The following is a 17,948-nucleotide window of genomic DNA, read 5'->3' on the forward strand; positions in this document are numbered from 1 at the left end:
TGCGGTTTCTCTTTATTTTGATCACAAGTGTATATTGTTGATGTAATCAGCATCATTTTTACCCCTTTGATGATTTCTACATGCGTCTGCTTTTGTCAAGAGTGTGTGTTTTTGACATTGTATACGTTTTTCTAGTTCAAGTAACACCTGATAGGATCAAGGTGCGAAAGCAGGCATCTACTTGCTTTTTCTCTTTCTTTTTGGCTTTTTGACAAAGGCATGAGATTTTTTTTTGCAAAATGGTTTTGTTTCCATGTTTTTTCTTTTTTTCAGTAGTCTGACAAATGAAAGGTTCCTTGGTTGAAAAGTGCACTTTGTCCTGTGTTCAGACATAGAGGAAGACCTGTTGAGTTTGGCTGGATCATTTTTTTTCAATTTCATTTCGGTGTGTTTGAACACTTTGTGCTTAGCACGGAGTTTCTGTAGTGTAGTGGTTATCACGTTCGCCTAACACGCGAAAGGTCCCCAGTTCAAAACTGGGCAGAAACACGCCATTATGCTTTGCTGACAAAGCTATTGACTTTCAGTTCTTGATCTCGATTGCTTGTCGTGAGCCCAGTAACGTCTTTCATCTAGTTTCTGTAGTGTAGTGGTTATCACGTTCGCCTCACACGCGAAAGGTCCCCAGTTCGAAACTGGGCAGAAACAATGCATTTTGACTTTCAATCCTTGATCTTTATTCCTTGCCATGACCACAGTAACCTTTTTCGTTCCGTTTCTGTAGTGTAGTGGTTATCACATTCGCCTAACGCGCGAAAGGTCCCCAGTTCAAAACTGGGCAGAAACACGCCATTATGCTTTGCTGACAAAGCTATTGACTTTCAGTTCTTGATCTCGATTGCTTGTCGTGAGCCCAGTAACATCTTTCATCTAGTTTCTGTAGTGTAGTGGTTATCACGTTCGCCTCACACGCGAAAGGTCCCCAGTTCGAAACTGGACAGAAACAATGCATTTTGACTTTCAATCCTTGATCTTTATTCCTTGCCATGACCACAGTAACCTTTTTCGTTCCGTTTCTGTAGTGTAGTGGTTATCACATTCGCCTAACACACGAAAGGCCCCCAGTTCAAAACTGGGCAGAAACATGCCATAATGCTTTGCTGACAAAGCTATTGACTTTCAGTTCTTGATCTCGATTGCTTGTCGTGAGCCCAGTAACGTCTGTTATCTAGTTTCTGTAGTGTTGTGGTTATCACGTTCGCTTTACACGCGAAAGGTCTCCGGTTCGATCCCGGGCAGAAGCATGCGGTTTCTCTTTATTTTGATCACAAGTGTATATTGTTGATGTAATCAGCATCATTTTTACCCCTTTGATGATTTCTACATGCGTCTGCTTTTGTCAAGAGTGTGTGTTTTTGACATTGTATACGTTTTTCTAGTTCAAGTAACACCTGATAGGATCAAGGTGCGAAACCAGGCATCTACTTGCTTTTTCTCTTTCTTTTTGGCTTTTGGACAAAGGCATGAGATTTTTTTTTGCAAAATGGTTTTGTTTCCATGTTTTTTCTTTTTTTCAGTAGTCTGACAAATGAAAGGTTCCTTGGTTGAAAAGTGCACTTTGTCCTGTGTTCAGACATAGAGGAAGACCTGTTGAGTTTGGCTGGATCATTTTTTTTCAATTTCATTTCGGTGTGTTTGAACAGTTTGAGCTTAGCACGGAGTTTCTGTAGTGTAGTGGTTATCACATTCGCCTAACACGCGAATGGTCCCCAGTTCAAAACTGGGCAGAAACACGCCATTATGCTTTGCTGACAAAGCTATTGACTTTCATTTCTTGATCTCGATTGCTTGTCGTGAGCCCAGTAACGTGTTTCTGTAGTGTAGTGATTATCACGTTCGCCTCACACGCGAAAGGTCCCCAGTTCGAAACTGGGCAGAAACAATGCATTTTGACTTTCAATCCTTGATCTTTATTCCTTGCCATGACCACAGTAACCTTTTTAGTTCCGTTTCTGTAGTGTAGTGGTTATCACATTCGCCTAACACGCGAAAGGTCACCAGTTCAAAACTGGGCAGAAACACGCCATTATGCTTTGCTGACAAAGCTATTGACTTTCAGTTCTTGATCTCGATTGCTTGTCGTGAGCCCAGTAACGTCTTTCATCTAGTTTCTGTAGTGTAGTGGTTATCACGTTCGCCTCACACGCGAAAGGTCCCCAGTTCGAAACTGGGCAGAAACAATGCATTTTGACTTTCAATCCTTGATCTTTATTCCTTGCCATGACCACAGTAACCTTTTTCGTTCCGTTTCTGTAGTGTAGTGGTTATCACATTCGCCTAACACGCGAAAGGTCCCCAGTTCAAAACTGGGCAGAAACATGCCGTAATGCTTTGTTGACAAAGCTATTGACTTTCAGTTCTTGATCTCGATTGCTTGTCGTGAGCCCAGTAACGTCTGTTATCTAGTTTCTGTAGTGTAGTGGTTATCACGTTCGCCTAACACGCGAAAGGTCCCCAGTTCAAAACTGGGCAGAAACACGCCATTATGCTTTGCTGACAAAGCTATTGACTTTCAGTTATTGATCTCGATTGCTTGTCGTGAGCCCAGTAACGTCTTTCATCTAGTTTCTGTAGTGTAGTGGTTATCACGTTCGCCTCACACGCGAAAGGTCCCCAGTTCGAAACTGGGCAGAAACAATGCATTTTGACTTTCAATCCTTGATCTTTATTCCTTGCCATGACCACAGTAACCTTTTTCGTTCCGTTTCTGTAGTGTAGTGGTTATCACATTCGCCTAACGCGCGAAAGGTCCCCAGTTCAAAACTGGGCAGAAACACGCCATTATGCTTTGCTGACAAAGCTATTGACTTTCAGTTCTTGATCTCGATTGCTTGTCGTGAGCCCAGTAACATCTTTCATCTAGTTTCTGTAGTGTAGTGGTTATCACGTTCGCCTCACACGCGAAAGGTCTCCAGTTCGAAACTGGGCAGAAACAATGCATTTTGACTTTCAATCCTTGATCTTTATTCCTTGCCATGACCACAGTAACCTTTTTCGTTCTGTTTCTGTAGTGTAGTGGTTATCACATTCGCCTAACACACGAAAGGTCCCCAGTTCAAAACTGGGCAGAAACATGCCATAATGCTTTGCTGACAAAGCTATTGACTTTCAGTTCTTGATCTCGATTGCTTGTCGTGAGACCAGTAACGTCTGTTATCTAGTTTCTGTAGTGTTGTGGTTATCACGTTCGCTTTACACGCGAAAGGTCTCCGGTTCGATCCCGGGCAGAAGCATGCGGTTTCTCTTTATTTTGATCACAAGTGTATATTGTTGATGTAATCAGCATCATTTTTACCCCTTTGATGATTTCTACATGCGTCTGCTTTTGTCAAGAGTGTGTGTTTTTGACATTGTATACGTTTTTCTAGTTCAAGTAACACCTGATAGGATCAAGGTGCGAAACCAGGCATCTACTTGCTTTTTCTCTTTCTTTTTGGCTTTTGGACAAAGGCATGAGATTTTTTTTTGCAAAATGGTTTTGTTTCCATGTTTTTTCTTTTTTTCAGTAGTCTGACAAATGAAAGGTTCCTTGGTTGAAAAGTGCACTTTGTCCTGTGTTCAGACATAGAGGAAGACCTGTTGAGTTTGGCTGGATCATTTTTTTTCAATTTCATTTCGGTGTGTTTGAACAGTTTGAGCTTAGCACGGAGTTTCTGTAGTGTAGTGGTTATCACATTCGCCTAACACGCGAATGGTCCCCAGTTCAAAACTGGGCAGAAACACGCCATTATGCTTTGCTGACAAAGCTATTGACTTTCATTTCTTGATCTCGATTGCTTGTCGTGAGCCCAGTAACGTGTTTCTGTAGTGTAGTGATTATCACGTTCGCCTCACACGCGAAAGGTCCCCAGTTCGAAACTGGGCAGAAACAATGCATTTTGACTTTCAATCCTTGATCTTTATTCCTTGCCATGACCACAGTAACCTTTTTAGTTCCGTTTCTGTAGTGTAGTGGTTATCACATTCGCCTAACACGCGAAAGGTCACCAGTTCAAAACTGGGCAGAAACACGCCATTATGCTTTGCTGACAAAGCTATTGACTTTCAGTTCTTGATCTCGATTGCTTGTCGTGAGCCCAGTAACGTCTTTCATCTAGTTTCTGTAGTGTAGTGGTTATCACGTTCGCCTCACACGCGAAAGGTCCCCAGTTCGAAACTGGGCAGAAACAATGCATTTTGACTTTCAATCCTTGATCTTTATTCCTTGCCATGACCACAGTAACCTTTTTCGTTCCGTTTCTGTAGTGTAGTGGTTATCACATTCGCCTAACACGCGAAAGGTCCCCAGTTCAAAACTGGGCAGAAACATGCCGTAATGCTTTGTTGACAAAGCTATTGACTTTCAGTTCTTGATCTCGATTGCTTGTCGTGAGCCCAGTAACGTCTGTTATCTAGTTTCTGTAGTGTAGTGGTTATCACGTTCGCTTTACACGCGAAAGGTCTCCGGTTCGATCCCGGGCAGAAGCATGCGGTTTCTCTTTATTTTGATCACAAGTGTATATTGTTGATGTAATCAGCATCATTTTTACCCCTTTGATGATTTCTACATGCGTCTGCTTTTGTCAAGAGTGTGTGTTTTTGACATTGTATACGTTTTTCTAGTTCAAGTAACACCTGATAGGATCAAGGTGCGAAACCAGGCATCTACTTGCTTTTTCTCTTTCTTTTTGGCTTTTGCACAAAGGCATGAGATTTTTTTTTGCAAAATGGTTTTGTTTCCATGTTTTTTCTTTTTTTCAGTAGTCTGACAAATGAAAGGTTCCTTGGTTGAAAAGTGCACTTTGTCCTGTGTTCAGACATAGAGGAAGACCTGTTGAGTTTGGCTGGATCATTTTTTTTCAATTTCATTTCGGTGTGTTTGAACACTTTGAGCTTAGCACGGAGTTTCTGTAGTGTAGTGGTTATCACGTTCGCCTAACACGTGAAAGGTCCCCAGTTCAAAACTGGGCAGAAACACGCCATTATGCTTTGCTGACAAAGCGATTGACTTTCAGTTCTTGATCTCGATTGCTTGTCGTGAGCCCAGTAACGTCTGTTATCTAGTTTCTGTAGTGTAGTGGTTATCACGTTCGCTTTACACGCGAAAGGTCTCCGGTTCGATCCCGGGCAGAAGCATGCGGTTTCTCTTTATTTTGATCACAAGTGTATATTGTTGATGTAATCAGCATCATTTTTACCCCTTTGATGATTTCTACATGCGTCTGCTTTTGTCAAGAGTGTGTGTTTTTGACATTGTATACGTTTTTCTAGTTCAAGTAACACCTGATAGGATCAAGGTGCGAAACCAGGCATCTACTTGCTTTTTCTCTTTCTTTTTGGCTTTTGGACAAAGGCATGAGATTTTTTTTTGCAAAATGGTTTTGTTTCCATGTTTTTTCTTTTTTTCAGTAGTCTGACAAATGAAAGGTTCCTTGGTTGAAAAGTGCACTTTGTCCTGTGTTCAGACATAGAGAAAGACCTGTTGAGTTTGGCTGGATCATTTTTTTTCAATTTCATTTCGGTGTGTTTGAACAGTTTGAGCTTAGCACGGAGTTTCTGTAGTGTAGTGGTTATCACGTTCGCCTAACACGCGAAAGGTTCCCAGTTCAAAACTGTGCAGAAACATGCCATTATGCTTTGCTGACAAAGCTATTGACTTTCAGTTCTTGATCTCGATTGCTTGTCGTGAGCCCAGTAACGTCTTTCATCTAGTTTCTGTAGTGTAGTGGTTATCACGTTCGCCTCACACGCGAAAGGTCCCCAGTTCGAAACTGGGCAGAAACACGCCATTATGCTTTGCTGACAAAGCTATTGACTTTCATTTCTTGATCTCGATTGCTTGTCGTGAGCCCAGTAACGTGTTTCTGTAGTGTAGTGATTATCACGTTCGCCTCACACGCGAAAGGTCCCCAGTTCGAAACTGGGCAGAAACAATGCATTTTGACTTTCAATCCTTGATCTTTATTCCTTGCCATGACCACAGTAACCTTTTTAGTTCCGTTTCTGTAGTGTAGTGGTTATCACATTCGCCTAACACGCGAAAGGTCACCAGTTCAAAACTGGGCAGAAACACGCCATTATGCTTTGCTGACAAAGCTATTGACTTTCAGTTCTTGATCTCGATTGCTTGTCGTGAGCCCAGTAACGTCTTTCGTCTAGTTTCTGTAGTGTAGTGGTTATCACGTTCGCCTCACACGCGAAAGGTCCCCAGTTCGAAACTGGGCAGAAACAATGCATTTTGACTTTCAATCCTTGATCTTTATTCCTTGCCATGACCACAGTAACCTTTTTCGTTCCGTTTCTGTAGTGTAGTGGTTATCACATTCGCCTAACACGCGAAAGGTCCCCAGTTCAAAACTGGGCAGAAACATGCCGTAATGCTTTGTTGACAAAGCTATTGACTTTCAGTTCTTGATCTCGATTGCTTGTCGTGAGCCCAGTAACGTCTGTTATCTAGTTTCTGTAGTGTAGTGGTTATCACGTTCGCTTTACACGCGAAAGGTCTCCGGTTCGATCCCGGGCAGAAGCATGCGGTTTCTCTTTATTTTGATCACAAGTGTATATTGTTGATGTAATCAGCATCATTTTTACCCCTTTGATGATTTCTACATGCGTCTGCTTTTGTCAAGAGTGTGTGTTTTTGACATTGTATACGTTTTTCTAGTTCAAGTAACACCTGATAGGATCAAGGTGCGAAACCAGGCATCTACTTGCTTTTTCTCTTTCTTTTTGGCTTTTGCACAAAGGCATGAGATTTTTTTTTGCAAAATGGTTTTGTTTCCATGTTTTTTCTTTTTTTCAGTAGTCTGACAAATGAAAGGTTCCTTGGTTGAAAAGTGCACTTTGTCCTGTGTTCAGACATAGAGGAAGACCTGTTGAGTTTGGCTGGATCATTTTTTTTCAATTTCATTTCGGTGTGTTTGAACACTTTGAGCTTAGCACGGAGTTTCTGTAGTGTAGTGGTTATCACGTTCGCCTAACACGTGAAAGGTCCCCAGTTCAAAACTGGGCAGAAACACGCCATTATGCTTTGCTGACAAAGCGATTGACTTTCAGTTCTTGATCTCGATTGCTTGTCGTGAGCCCAGTAACGTCTGTTATCTAGTTTCTGTAGTGTAGTGGTTATCACGTTCGCTTTACACGCGAAAGGTCTCCGGTTCGATCCCGGGCAGAAGCATGCGGTTTCTCTTTATTTTGATCACAAGTGTATATTGTTGATGTAATCAGCATCATTTTTACCCCTTTGATGATTTCTACATGCGTCTGCTTTTGTCAAGAGTGTGTGTTTTTGACATTGTATACGTTTTTCTAGTTCAAGTAACACCTGATAGGATCAAGGTGCGAAACCAGGCATCTACTTGCTTTTTCTCTTTCTTTTTGGCTTTTGGACAAAGGCATGAGATTTTTTTTTGCAAAATGGTTTTGTTTCCATGTTTTTTCTTTTTTTCAGTAGTCTGACAAATGAAAGGTTCCTTGGTTGAAAAGTGCACTTTGTCCTGTGTTCAGACATAGAGAAAGACCTGTTGAGTTTGGCTGGATCATTTTTTTTCAATTTCATTTCGGTGTGTTTGAACAGTTTGAGCTTAGCACGGAGTTTCTGTAGTGTAGTGGTTATCACGTTCGCCTAACACGCGAAAGGTTCCCAGTTCAAAACTGGGCAGAAACACGCCATTATGCTTTGCTGACAAAGCTATTGACTTTCAGTTCTTGATCTCGATTGCTTGTCGTGAGCCCAGTAACGTCTTTCATCTAGTTTCTGTAGTGTAGTGGTTATCACGTTCGCCTCACACGCGAAAGGTCCCCAGTTCGAAACTGGGCAGAAACAATGCATTTTGACTTTCAATCCTTGATCTTTATTCCTTGCCATGACCACAGTAACCTTTTTCGTTCCGTTTCTGTAGTGTAGTGGTTATCACATTCGCCTAACACGCGAAAGGTCCCCAGTTCAAAACTGGGCAGAAACACGCCATTATGCTTTGCTGACAAAGCTATTGACTTTCAGTTCTTGATCTCGATTGCTTGTCGTGAGCCCAGTAACGTCTTTCGTCTAGTTTCTGTAGTGTAGTGGTTATCACGTTCGCCTCACACGCGAAAGGTCCCCAGTTCGAAACTGGGCAGAAACAATGCATTTTGACTTTCAATCCTTGATCTTTATTCCTTGCCATGACCACAGTAACCTTTTTCGTTCCGTTTCTGTAGTGTAGTGGTTATCACATTCGCCTAACACGCGAAAGGTCCCCAGTTCAAAACTGGGCAGAAACATGCCATAATGCTTTGCTGATAAAGCTATTGACTTTCAGTTCTTGATCTCGATTGCTTGTCGTGAGCCCAGTAACTTCTGTTATCTAGTTTCTGTAGTGTAGTGGTTATCACGTTCGCTTTACACGCGAAAGGTCTCCGGTTCGATCCCGGGCAGAAGCATGCGGTTTCTCTTTATTTTGATCACAAGTGTATATTGTTGATGTAATCAGCATCATTTTTACCCCTTTGATGATTTCTACATGCGTCTGCTTTTGTCAAGAGTGTGTGTTTTTGACATTGTATACGTTTTTCTAGTTCAAGTAACACCTGATAGGATCAAGGTGCGAAACCAGGCATCTACTTGCTTTTTCTCTTTCTTTTTGGCTTTTGGACAAAGGCATGAGATTTTTTTTTGCAAAATGGTTTTGTTTCCATGTTTTTTCTTTTTTTCAGTAGTCTGACAAATGAAAGGTTCCTTGGTTGAAAAGTGCACTTTGTCCTGTGTTCAGACATAGAGGAAGACCTGTTGAGTTTGGCTGGATCATTTTTTTTCAATTTCATTTCGGTGTGTTTGAACAGTTTGAGCTTAGCACGGAGTTTCTGTAGTGTAGTGGTTATCACGTTCGCCTAACACGCGAAAGGTCCCCAGTTCAAAACTGGGCAGAAACACGCCATTATGCTTTGCTGACAAAGCTATTGACTTTCAGTTCTTGATCTCGATTGCTTGTCATGAGCCCAGTAACGTCTTTCATCTAGTTTCTGTAGTGTAGTGGTTATCACGTTCGCCTCACACGCGAAAGGTCCCCAGTTCGAAACTGGGCAGAAACAATGCATTTTGACTTTCAATCCTTGATCTTTATTCCTTGCCATGACCACAGTAACCTTTGTCGTTCCGTTTCTGTAGTGTAGTGGTTATCACATTCGCCTAACACGCGAAAGGTCCCCAGTTCAAAACTGGGCAGAAACACGCCATTATGCTTTGCTGACAAAGCTATTGACTTTCAGTTCTTGATCTCGATTGCTTGTCGTGAGCCCAGTAATGTCTTTCATCTAGTTTCTGTAGTGTAGTGGTTATCACGTTCGCCTCACACGCGAAAGGTCCCCGGTTCGAAACTGGGCAGAAACAATGCATTTTGACTTTCAATCCTTGATCTTTATTCCTTGCCATGACCACAGTAACCTTTTTCGTTCCGTTTATGTAGTGTAGTGGTTATCACATTCGCCTAACACGCGAAAGGTCCCCAGTTCAAAACTGGGCAGAAACATGCCATAATGCTTTGCTGACAAAGCTATTGACTTTCAGTTCTTGATCTCGATTGCTTGTCGTGAGCCCAGTAACGTCTTATCTAGTTTCTGTAGTGTAGTGGTTATCACTAGAGTTGAGCGACCTTGACCTTTTTAGAGTCGAGCCGGGTTTTGCGAAACCCGACTATGTCCAAAGTCGGGTCGAGTGAAATCGGCCGATTATGACGTAAAGTCGGGATCGACCGAAACACGAAACCCAATGCAAGTCAATGGGGCAGCATAGTCGGCAGTGAGTGGGGGCCAGGAAAACACCTAGAGTGGCCATTTTAATGTCAAAACCATCCATTCTTCTTAATGAAGCTTGTCAAGCGTAATTTACCTTATAATAATTGGAAGGCATTTGAAATTGGGGGTCATTTGGCTAAAGTTGTGGGGGGTAGGGCTGGTTCAAGTAATTAGTGGGCCCAGGAAATCTGGACCACGTCACGGCAGTGGAGCAGGGAGAGGTAAGTATTTCAACTTTGCAAGTGCTGTGAACCTGAGCAAGCAGGGGGGGCCCACTCGTTGGCATTGGCACTGGCACAGGGCCCCTCAAAGTACAGCGGTGTGTTTGCACGGCGGGGGCGCCTCCCACCGGCAGCAACACTTTTGCGTACTATGAGAGGCCCTGTGCCAGTGACGTCGCCAACTAGTATTCCTCCCCCCACCTGATGAAGGAACCTGCACTTTCATCTGCACCTTCCTCTTTGTCCCCGTGTAAGGTGGTATGGTATGCGGGAAGAGCAACCTGACTTTCAGCAGGGTCACAATGTTGTTGTGTAGCGTGCACGGGGAATGTTGCGTTATGGGTCAATGTACCAGCAGACTCATCTATCACTGGCTGGGCAATGGGCACGATGAAGTGGAAACACAGATATAGGCCCAAAGAAGAAAGTGGGCTAAATGCAGTTCAAAATTGGTAACACAGGAATAACCAGGGGGCATTGCAGTGGAGGACAACTGGAATGAGAGGCTGACACAGAGAGTAGGGCCAAATCAGTAAGTAGTCGAAATGCAGTTCAAAATTGGCAACCGTAGTAAACAGGCGGCACAGCTTTGTTCAGTGGAGGAGAACAGCAAGGAGTGGCAGACACCGATAGTAGGCCCCAAACCAACTAGTACGCCAAATGCAGTTGTTCCATTTAACCACAATTTAATGAGAGCCTGAAGATAGAAGCTCAGGAAAGGCAACCTGGGGAACACCTTGGAGTGTAACACACCATCTCTCTCCACCCCATACCCATTTTGTATGGCCTAATGCAGTGTACTTTTCTACAACTACTAAACGAGAGTCGGAAGACCGAAGCAATGGCAAGGAAACCTGGGGAACACCTTAGAGTGTAACACACCCTCTCTCTACACCCCATACCCAATTTGAAGGTCTAATGCAGTGTAGTTTCCAAGAACTACTAAACGAGAGCCGGAAGATCGAAGCTCAGGAAAGGCAACCTGGGGAACACCTTGGAGTGTAACACACCCTCTCGCTACACCCCATACCCAATTTGAAGGCCTAATGCAGCGTAGTTTCCAACAACTACTAAACGAGAGCCGGAAGATCGAAGCTCAGGAAAGGCAACCTGGGGAACACCTTGGAGTGTAACAAACCCTCTCTCTACACCCCATACCCAATTTGTAGGCCTAATGCAGCGTAGTTTCCGACAACTACTAAACGAGAGCCGGAATATCGAAGCTCAGGAAAGGCAACCTGGGGAACACCTTGGAGTGTAACACACCCTCTCTCTACACCCCATACCCAATTTGAAGGCCTAATGCAGTGTAGTTTCCAAGAACTACTAAACGAGAGCCGGAAGATCGAAGCTCAGGAAAGGCAACCTGGGGAACACCTTGGAGTGTAACACACCCTCTCGCTACACCCCATACCCAATTTGAAGGCCTAATGCAGCGTAGTTTCCAACAACTACTAAACGAGAGCCGGAAGATCGAAGCTCAGGAAAGGCAACCTGGGGAACACCTTGGAGTGTAACAAACCCTCTCTCTACACCCCATACCCAATTTGTAGGCCTAATGCAGCGTAGTTTCCGACAACTACTAAACGAGAGCATGAAGATCGAAGCTCAGGAAAGGCAACCTGGGGAACACCTTGGAGTGTAACACACCCTCTCTCTACACCCCATACCCAATTTGTAGGCCTAATGCAGCGTAGTTTCCGACAACTACTAAACGAGAGCCGGAATATCGAAGCTCAGGAAAGGCAACCTGGGGAACACCTTGGAGTGTAACACACCCTCTCTCTACGCCCCATACCCAATTTGTAGGCCTAATGCAGCGTAGTTTCCGACAACTACTAAACGAGAGCCGGAATATCGAAGCTCAGGAAAGGCAACCTGGGGAACACCTTGGAGTGTAACACACCCTCTCTCTACACCCCATACCCAATTTGAAGGCCTAATGCAGTGTAGTTTCCAAGAACTACTAAACGAGAGCCGGAAGATCGAAGCTCAGGAAAGGCAACCTGGGGAACACCTTGGAGTGTAACACACCCTCTCGCTACACCCCATACCCAATTTGAAGGCCTAATGCAGCGTAGTTTCCAACAACTACTAAACGAGAGCCGGAAGATCGAAGCTCAGGAAAGGCAACCTGGGGAACACCTTGGAGTGGAACACACCATCTCTCTACACCCCATACCCAATTTGAAGGCCTAATGCAGAGTAGTTTCCAAGAACTACTAAACGAGAGCCGGAAGATCGAAGCTCAGGAAAGGCAACCTGGGGAACACCTTGGAGTGTAACACAACGTCTCTCTACACGACGGAAGGGCTGATTCTTAGGAAGGAAGGCTGTTGGAAATAAGCATTGCGCGTCCGAGGGTGATTATATTCTTATTAGGTATATACTCACCCTCGGACGCGCCCTGCTTCTTTATTTGGAATGAATGTTTATTTGCAATGTGGTGTTGACTTTCTCTATTATTTTGGTAATTAATGATTTTATTATTTTCATTATTTTGCATCTTCTCGGCAATAATATAAAGAAGACGCGACAGGACAACACTCGGTGGATGCCATATGTGTGTTTTCAATTTAAAAAAACTTTCAGTTAACTACTTGCAGGAGAAAGTAATTGTAGCTGGTGGCCATTTTTAGTACTGTACCAGATTTTAGTTGTGTGTTTGTTTTTAATGTTAAAATGTCTGCATTTGATATCTCACCAGTATTTTCTTTTTTATAAGCAAAATACTTATTTTTATATTTTCTGATGTTGGTTCCAGGGGTACACGGCCAGCAGTGCCCTGGTCAGTGTAGTAGTAGTTGAAAGAATGGACCGCAGACAGGCATCGAAGGCCTAAAATAATAACACATGGCTGTAGGCAATTTTAAATTGGTTCCAGGGGTACACGGACAGCAGTGGTGTGGTCAGTGGAGGCCTAGTGGAAGGAGTGACCGCAGACAGGCATCGAAGGCCTAAAATAATAACACATGGCTGTAGGCAATTTTAAATTGGTTCCAGGGGTACACGGGCAGCAGTGACCTGGTCAGTGTAGTAGTAGTTGAAAGAATGGACCGCAGACAGGCATCGAAGGCCTAAAATAAAAAAATTGGGCTGGCTGTAGGCAATTTTAAATTGGTTCCAGGGGTACACGGGCAGCAGTGGTGTGGTCAGTGGAGGCCTAGTGGAAGGAGTGACCGCAGACAGGCATCGAAGGCCTAAAATAATAACACATGGCTGTAGGCAATTTTAAATTGGTTCCAGGGGTACACGGGCAGCAGTGACCTGGTCAGTGTAGTAGTAGTTGAAAAAATGGACCGCAGACAGGCATCGAATGCCTAAAATAATAACACATGGCTGTAGGCAATTTTAAATTGGTTCCAGGGGTACACGGGCAGCAGTGACCTGGTCAGTGTAGTAGTAGTTGAAAGAATGGACCGCAGACAGGCATCGAAGGCCTAAAATAAAAAAATTGGGCTGGCTGTAGGCAATTTTAAATTGGTTCCAGGGGTACACGGACAGCAGTGGTGTGGTCAGTGGAGGCCTAGTGGAAGGAGTGACCGCAGACAGGCATCGAAGGCCTAAAATAATAACACATGGCTGTAGGCAATTTTAAATTGGTTCCAGGGGTACACGGGCAGCAGTGACCTGGTCAGTGTAGTAGTAGTTGAAAGAATGGACCGCAGACAGGCATCGAAGGCCTAAAATAATAACACATGGCTGTAGGCAATTTTAAATTGGTTCCAGGGGTACACGGACAGCAGTGGTGTGGTCAGTGGAGGCCTAGTGGAAGGAGTGACCGCAGACAGGCATCGAAGGCCTAAAATAATAACACATGGCTGTAGGCAATTTTAAATTGGTTCCCGGGGTACACGGGCAGCAGTGACCTGGTCAGTGTAGTAGTAGTTGAAAAAATGGACCGCAGACAGGCATCGAATGCCTAAAATAATAACACATGGCTGTAGGCAATTTTAAATTGGTTCCAGGGGTACACGGGCAGCAGTGACCTGGTCAGTGTAGTAGTAGTTGAAAGAATGGACCGCAGACAGGCATCGAAGGCCTAAAATAAAAAAATTGGGCTGGCTGTAGGCAATTTTAAATTGGTTCCAGGGGTACACGGACAGCAGTGGTGTGGTCAGTGGAGGCCTAGTGGAAGGAGTGACCGCAGACAGGCATCGAAGGCCTAAAATAATAACACATGGCTGTAGGCAATTTTAAATTGGTTCCAGGGGTACACGGGCAGCAGTGACCTGGTCAGTGTAGTAGTAGTTGAAAGAATGGACCGCAGACAGGCATCGAAGGCCTAAAATAATAACACATGGCTGTAGGCAATTTTAAATTGGTTCCAGGGGTACACGGACAGCAGTGGTGTGGTCAGTGGAGGCCTAGTGGAAGGAGTGACCGCAGACAGGCATCGAAGGCCTAAAATAATAACACATGGCTGTAGGCAATTTTAAATTGGTTCCCGGGGTACACGGGCAGCAGTGACCTGGTCAGTGTAGTAGTAGTTGAAAAAATGGACCGCAGACAGGCATCGAATGCCTAAAATAATAACACATGGCTGTAGGCAATTTTAAATTGGTTCCAGGGGTACACGGGCAGCAGTGACCTGGTCAGTGTAGTAGTAGTTGAAAGAATGGACCGCAGACAGGCATCGAAGGCCTAAAATAAAAAAATTGGGCTGGCTGTAGGCAATTTTAAATTGGTTCCAGGGGTACACGGACAGCAGTGGTGTGGTCAGTGGAGGCCTAGTGGAAGGAGTGACCGCAGACAGGCATCGAAGGCCTAAAATAATAACACATGGCTGTAGGCAATTTTAAATTGGTTCCAGGGGTACACGGGCAGCAGTGACCTGGTCAGTGTAGTAGTAGTTGAAAAAATGGACCGCAGACAGGCATCGAATGCCTAAAATAATAACACATGGCTGTAGGCAATTTTAAATTGGTTCCAGGGGTACACGGACAGCAGTGGTGTGGTCAGTGGAGGCCTAGTGGAAGGAGTGACCGCAGACAGGCATCGAAGGCCTAAAATAATAACACATGGCTGTAGGCAATTTTAAATTGGTTCCAGGGGTACACGGACAGCAGTGGTGTGGTCAGTGGAGGCCTAGTGGAAGGAGTGACCGCAGACAGGCATCGAAGGCCTAAAATAATAACACATGGCTGTAGGCAATTTTAAATTGGTTCCCGGGGTACACGGGCAGCAGTGACCTGGTCAGTGTAGTAGTAGTTGAAAAAATGGACCGCAGACAGGCATCGAATGCCTAAAATAATAACACATGGCTGTAGGCAATTTTAAATTGGTTCCAGGGGTACACGGGCAGCAGTGACCTGGTCAGTGTAGTAGTAGTTGAAAGAATGGACCGCAGACAGGCATCGAAGGCCTAAAATAAAAAAATTGGGCTGGCTGTAGGCAATTTTAAATTGGTTCCAGGGGTACACGGACAGCAGTGGTGTGGTCAGTGGAGGCCTAGTGGAAGGAGTGACCGCAGACAGGCATCGAAGGCCTAAAATAATAACACATGGCTGTAGGCAATTTTAAATTGGTTCCAGGGGTACACGGGCAGCAGTGACCTGGTCAGTGTAGTAGTAGTTGAAAGAATGGACCGCAGACAGGCATCGAAGGCCTAAAATAAAAAAATTGGGCTGGCTGTAGGCAATTTTAAATTGGTTCCAGGGGTACACGGACAGCAGTGGTGTGGTCAGTGGAGGCCTAGTGGAAGGAGTGACCGCAGACAGGCATCGAAGGCCTAAAATAATAACACATGGCTGTAGGCAATTTTAAATTGGTTCCAGGGGTACACGGACAGCAGTGACCTGGTCAGTGTAGTAGTAGTTGAAAGAATGGACCGCAGACAGGCATCGAAGGCCTAAAATAAAAAAATTGGGCTGGCTGTAGGCAATTTTAAATTGGTTCCAGGGGTACACGGGCAGCAGTGACCTGGTCAGTGTAGTAGTAGTTGAAAGAATGGACCGCAGACAGGCTTAGAAGGCCTAACATAACAAACTTGGGCTGGCTGTAGGCACTTTTAAATTGGTTCCAGGGGTACACGGGCAGCAGTGGTCTGGTCAGTGGAAGTCTAGTGGAAGGAGTGACCGCAGACAGGCTTCCAAGGCCTAACATAACAAACTTGGGCTGGCTGTAGGCACTTTTAAATTGGTTCCAGGGGTACACGGGCAGCAGTGGTCTGGTCAGTGGAAGTCTAGTGGAAGGAGTGACCGCAGACAGGCTTCCAAGGCCTAACATAACAAACTTGGGCTGGCTGTAGGCACTTTTAAATTGGTTCCAGGGGTACACGGGCAGCAGTGGTCTGGTCAGTGGAAGTCTAGTGGAAGGAGTGACCGCAGACAGGCTTCGAAGGCCTAACATAACAAAATTGGGCTGGCTGTAGGCACTTTAAATTGGTTCCAGGGGTACATGGGCAGCAGTGTATGGTCAGTGGAAGTCTAGTGGAAGGAGTGACGGCAGACAGTCTTCGAAGGCCTAACATAACAAAATTGGGCTGACTGTAGGCACTTTTAAATTGGTTCCAGGGTAACACGGCCAGCAGTGGCCTGGTCAGTGTAGTAGTTGTAGAAAGAAGGGACCGCAGACAGGCTTCGAAGGCCTAACATAACAAAAATGTCAAAACAATGGTATTGTCAGTGCCAGGCATTGAAGGATGTCAGCGGCTAGACTACACATTGGTGAAGCTGTGAGAGATAATTTTGCTAGTGGTAGAGCACTGTTTGAGCTGGGGGGGGGAACTGTCTTGTGGCCGGCGGTACAGGCACAGGGCCCCTCATATTACAACGGTGTGTCTGACGTTGGGTGCGCACCACCACCGCCAGAGACACTTTATTGTACTATGAGGGACCCAGTGGCAGTGCCGTCGACCAAAAGCGGCCACACCCACCTCTTCAGACAAACAGCACTCTCAAGGGTCCAAGCGCAAAGTGGCGATAGCACGGCCCCGTGTGGGGAGTTTGGCCATTTCGTGAGGTGGAAACATGTCGTATGCTGGACAATCAGGTGAAGAAAATTACGAGATTGGAAAAGTCATTCAGAATAGTCCACAGGCAAGACCTTTTCATAGGAAAGCTAGGTGTCAGCCGGGCAGGGTGGGGCAAAAGATTTTGAAATCCAGTTGTGGTTCATTTTAATGAAGGTTAGATCATCTACATTTTGGGTAGCCAGACGAGTCCTTTTTTCTGTTAGTATTGAACCTGCAGCACTGAATACTCTTTCTGATAGGACACTAGCTGCCGGGCAAGCAAGCTCCTGCAATGCATATTCTGCCAATTCTGGCCAGGTGTCTAATTTGGATGCCCAGTAATCAAATGGGAATGACGGTTGAGGGAGAACGTCGATAAGGGATGAAAAATAGTTTGTAACCATACTGGACAAATGTTGTCTCCTGTCACTTTGAATTGATGCTGCAGTACCTGTCCTGTCTGCGGTCATAGAAAAATCACTCCACAACCTGGTCAGAAAACCCCTCTGTCCAACGCCACTTCTGATTTCTGCCCCTCTAACACCTCTGGTCTGCTGGCCCCTGGAGCTCGTGTGAGAACGATCACGGGCGCTGTGTGCAGGGAATGCCAGAAGCAAACGGTCAACAAGAGTTGATTGTTTTGTTGCTAATATTAGTTCCAAGTTCTCATGTGGCATAATATTTTGCAATTTGCCTTTATAGCGAGGATCAAGGAGGCAGGCCAACCAGTAATCGTCATCGTTCATCATTTTTGTAATGCGTGTGTCCCTTTTGAGGATACGCAAGGCATAATCCGCCATGTGGGCCAAAGTTCCCGTTGTCAAATCTGCGGTTGTGCTTGGTTGAGGGGCAGTTGCAGGCAAATCTACGTCACTTGTGTCCCTCAAAAAACCAGAACCCGGCCTTGCCACGCCACCAATTTCCCGTGCCCCCGGGAAAGCTTCCTCATTAAAAATATACTCATCCCCATCATCCTCCTCATCCTCCACCTCCTCTTCGCCCGGTACCTCGTCATGTACACT

The 17,948-nt window shown here is 44.9% G+C and overlaps 5 non-coding genes across 5 annotated transcripts; all 5 read left to right on the forward strand.

Annotated features, from left to right (window-relative positions):
* Nucleotides 1–4,394: 4,394 nt before the first annotated feature.
* On the forward strand, nt 4,395–4,467 carry TRNAV-UAC (transfer RNA valine (anticodon UAC)). Its single transcript has one exon. It is a non-coding gene; the product is annotated as a tRNA-Val (tRNA).
* Nucleotides 4,468–5,042: 575 nt separating this feature from the next.
* On the forward strand, nt 5,043–5,115 carry TRNAV-UAC (transfer RNA valine (anticodon UAC)). Its single transcript has one exon. It is a non-coding gene; the product is annotated as a tRNA-Val (tRNA).
* Nucleotides 5,116–6,435: 1,320 nt separating this feature from the next.
* TRNAV-UAC (transfer RNA valine (anticodon UAC)) lies at nt 6,436–6,508 on the forward strand. The gene has a single exon. It is a non-coding gene; the product is annotated as a tRNA-Val (tRNA).
* A 575-nt stretch (nt 6,509–7,083) lies between these two features.
* On the forward strand, nt 7,084–7,156 carry TRNAV-UAC (transfer RNA valine (anticodon UAC)). Its single transcript has one exon. It is a non-coding gene; the product is annotated as a tRNA-Val (tRNA).
* Nucleotides 7,157–8,327: 1,171 nt separating this feature from the next.
* TRNAV-UAC (transfer RNA valine (anticodon UAC)) lies at nt 8,328–8,400 on the forward strand. Its single transcript has one exon. It is a non-coding gene; the product is annotated as a tRNA-Val (tRNA).
* The last annotated feature ends 9,548 nt before the right edge of the window (nt 8,401–17,948 follow it).

The sequence above is a fragment of the Ranitomeya imitator genome, unplaced genomic scaffold (genome assembly GCF_032444005.1).
Source record: "Ranitomeya imitator isolate aRanImi1 unplaced genomic scaffold, aRanImi1.pri SCAFFOLD_24, whole genome shotgun sequence".
Lineage (NCBI taxonomy): Eukaryota > Metazoa > Chordata > Amphibia > Anura > Dendrobatidae > Ranitomeya > Ranitomeya imitator.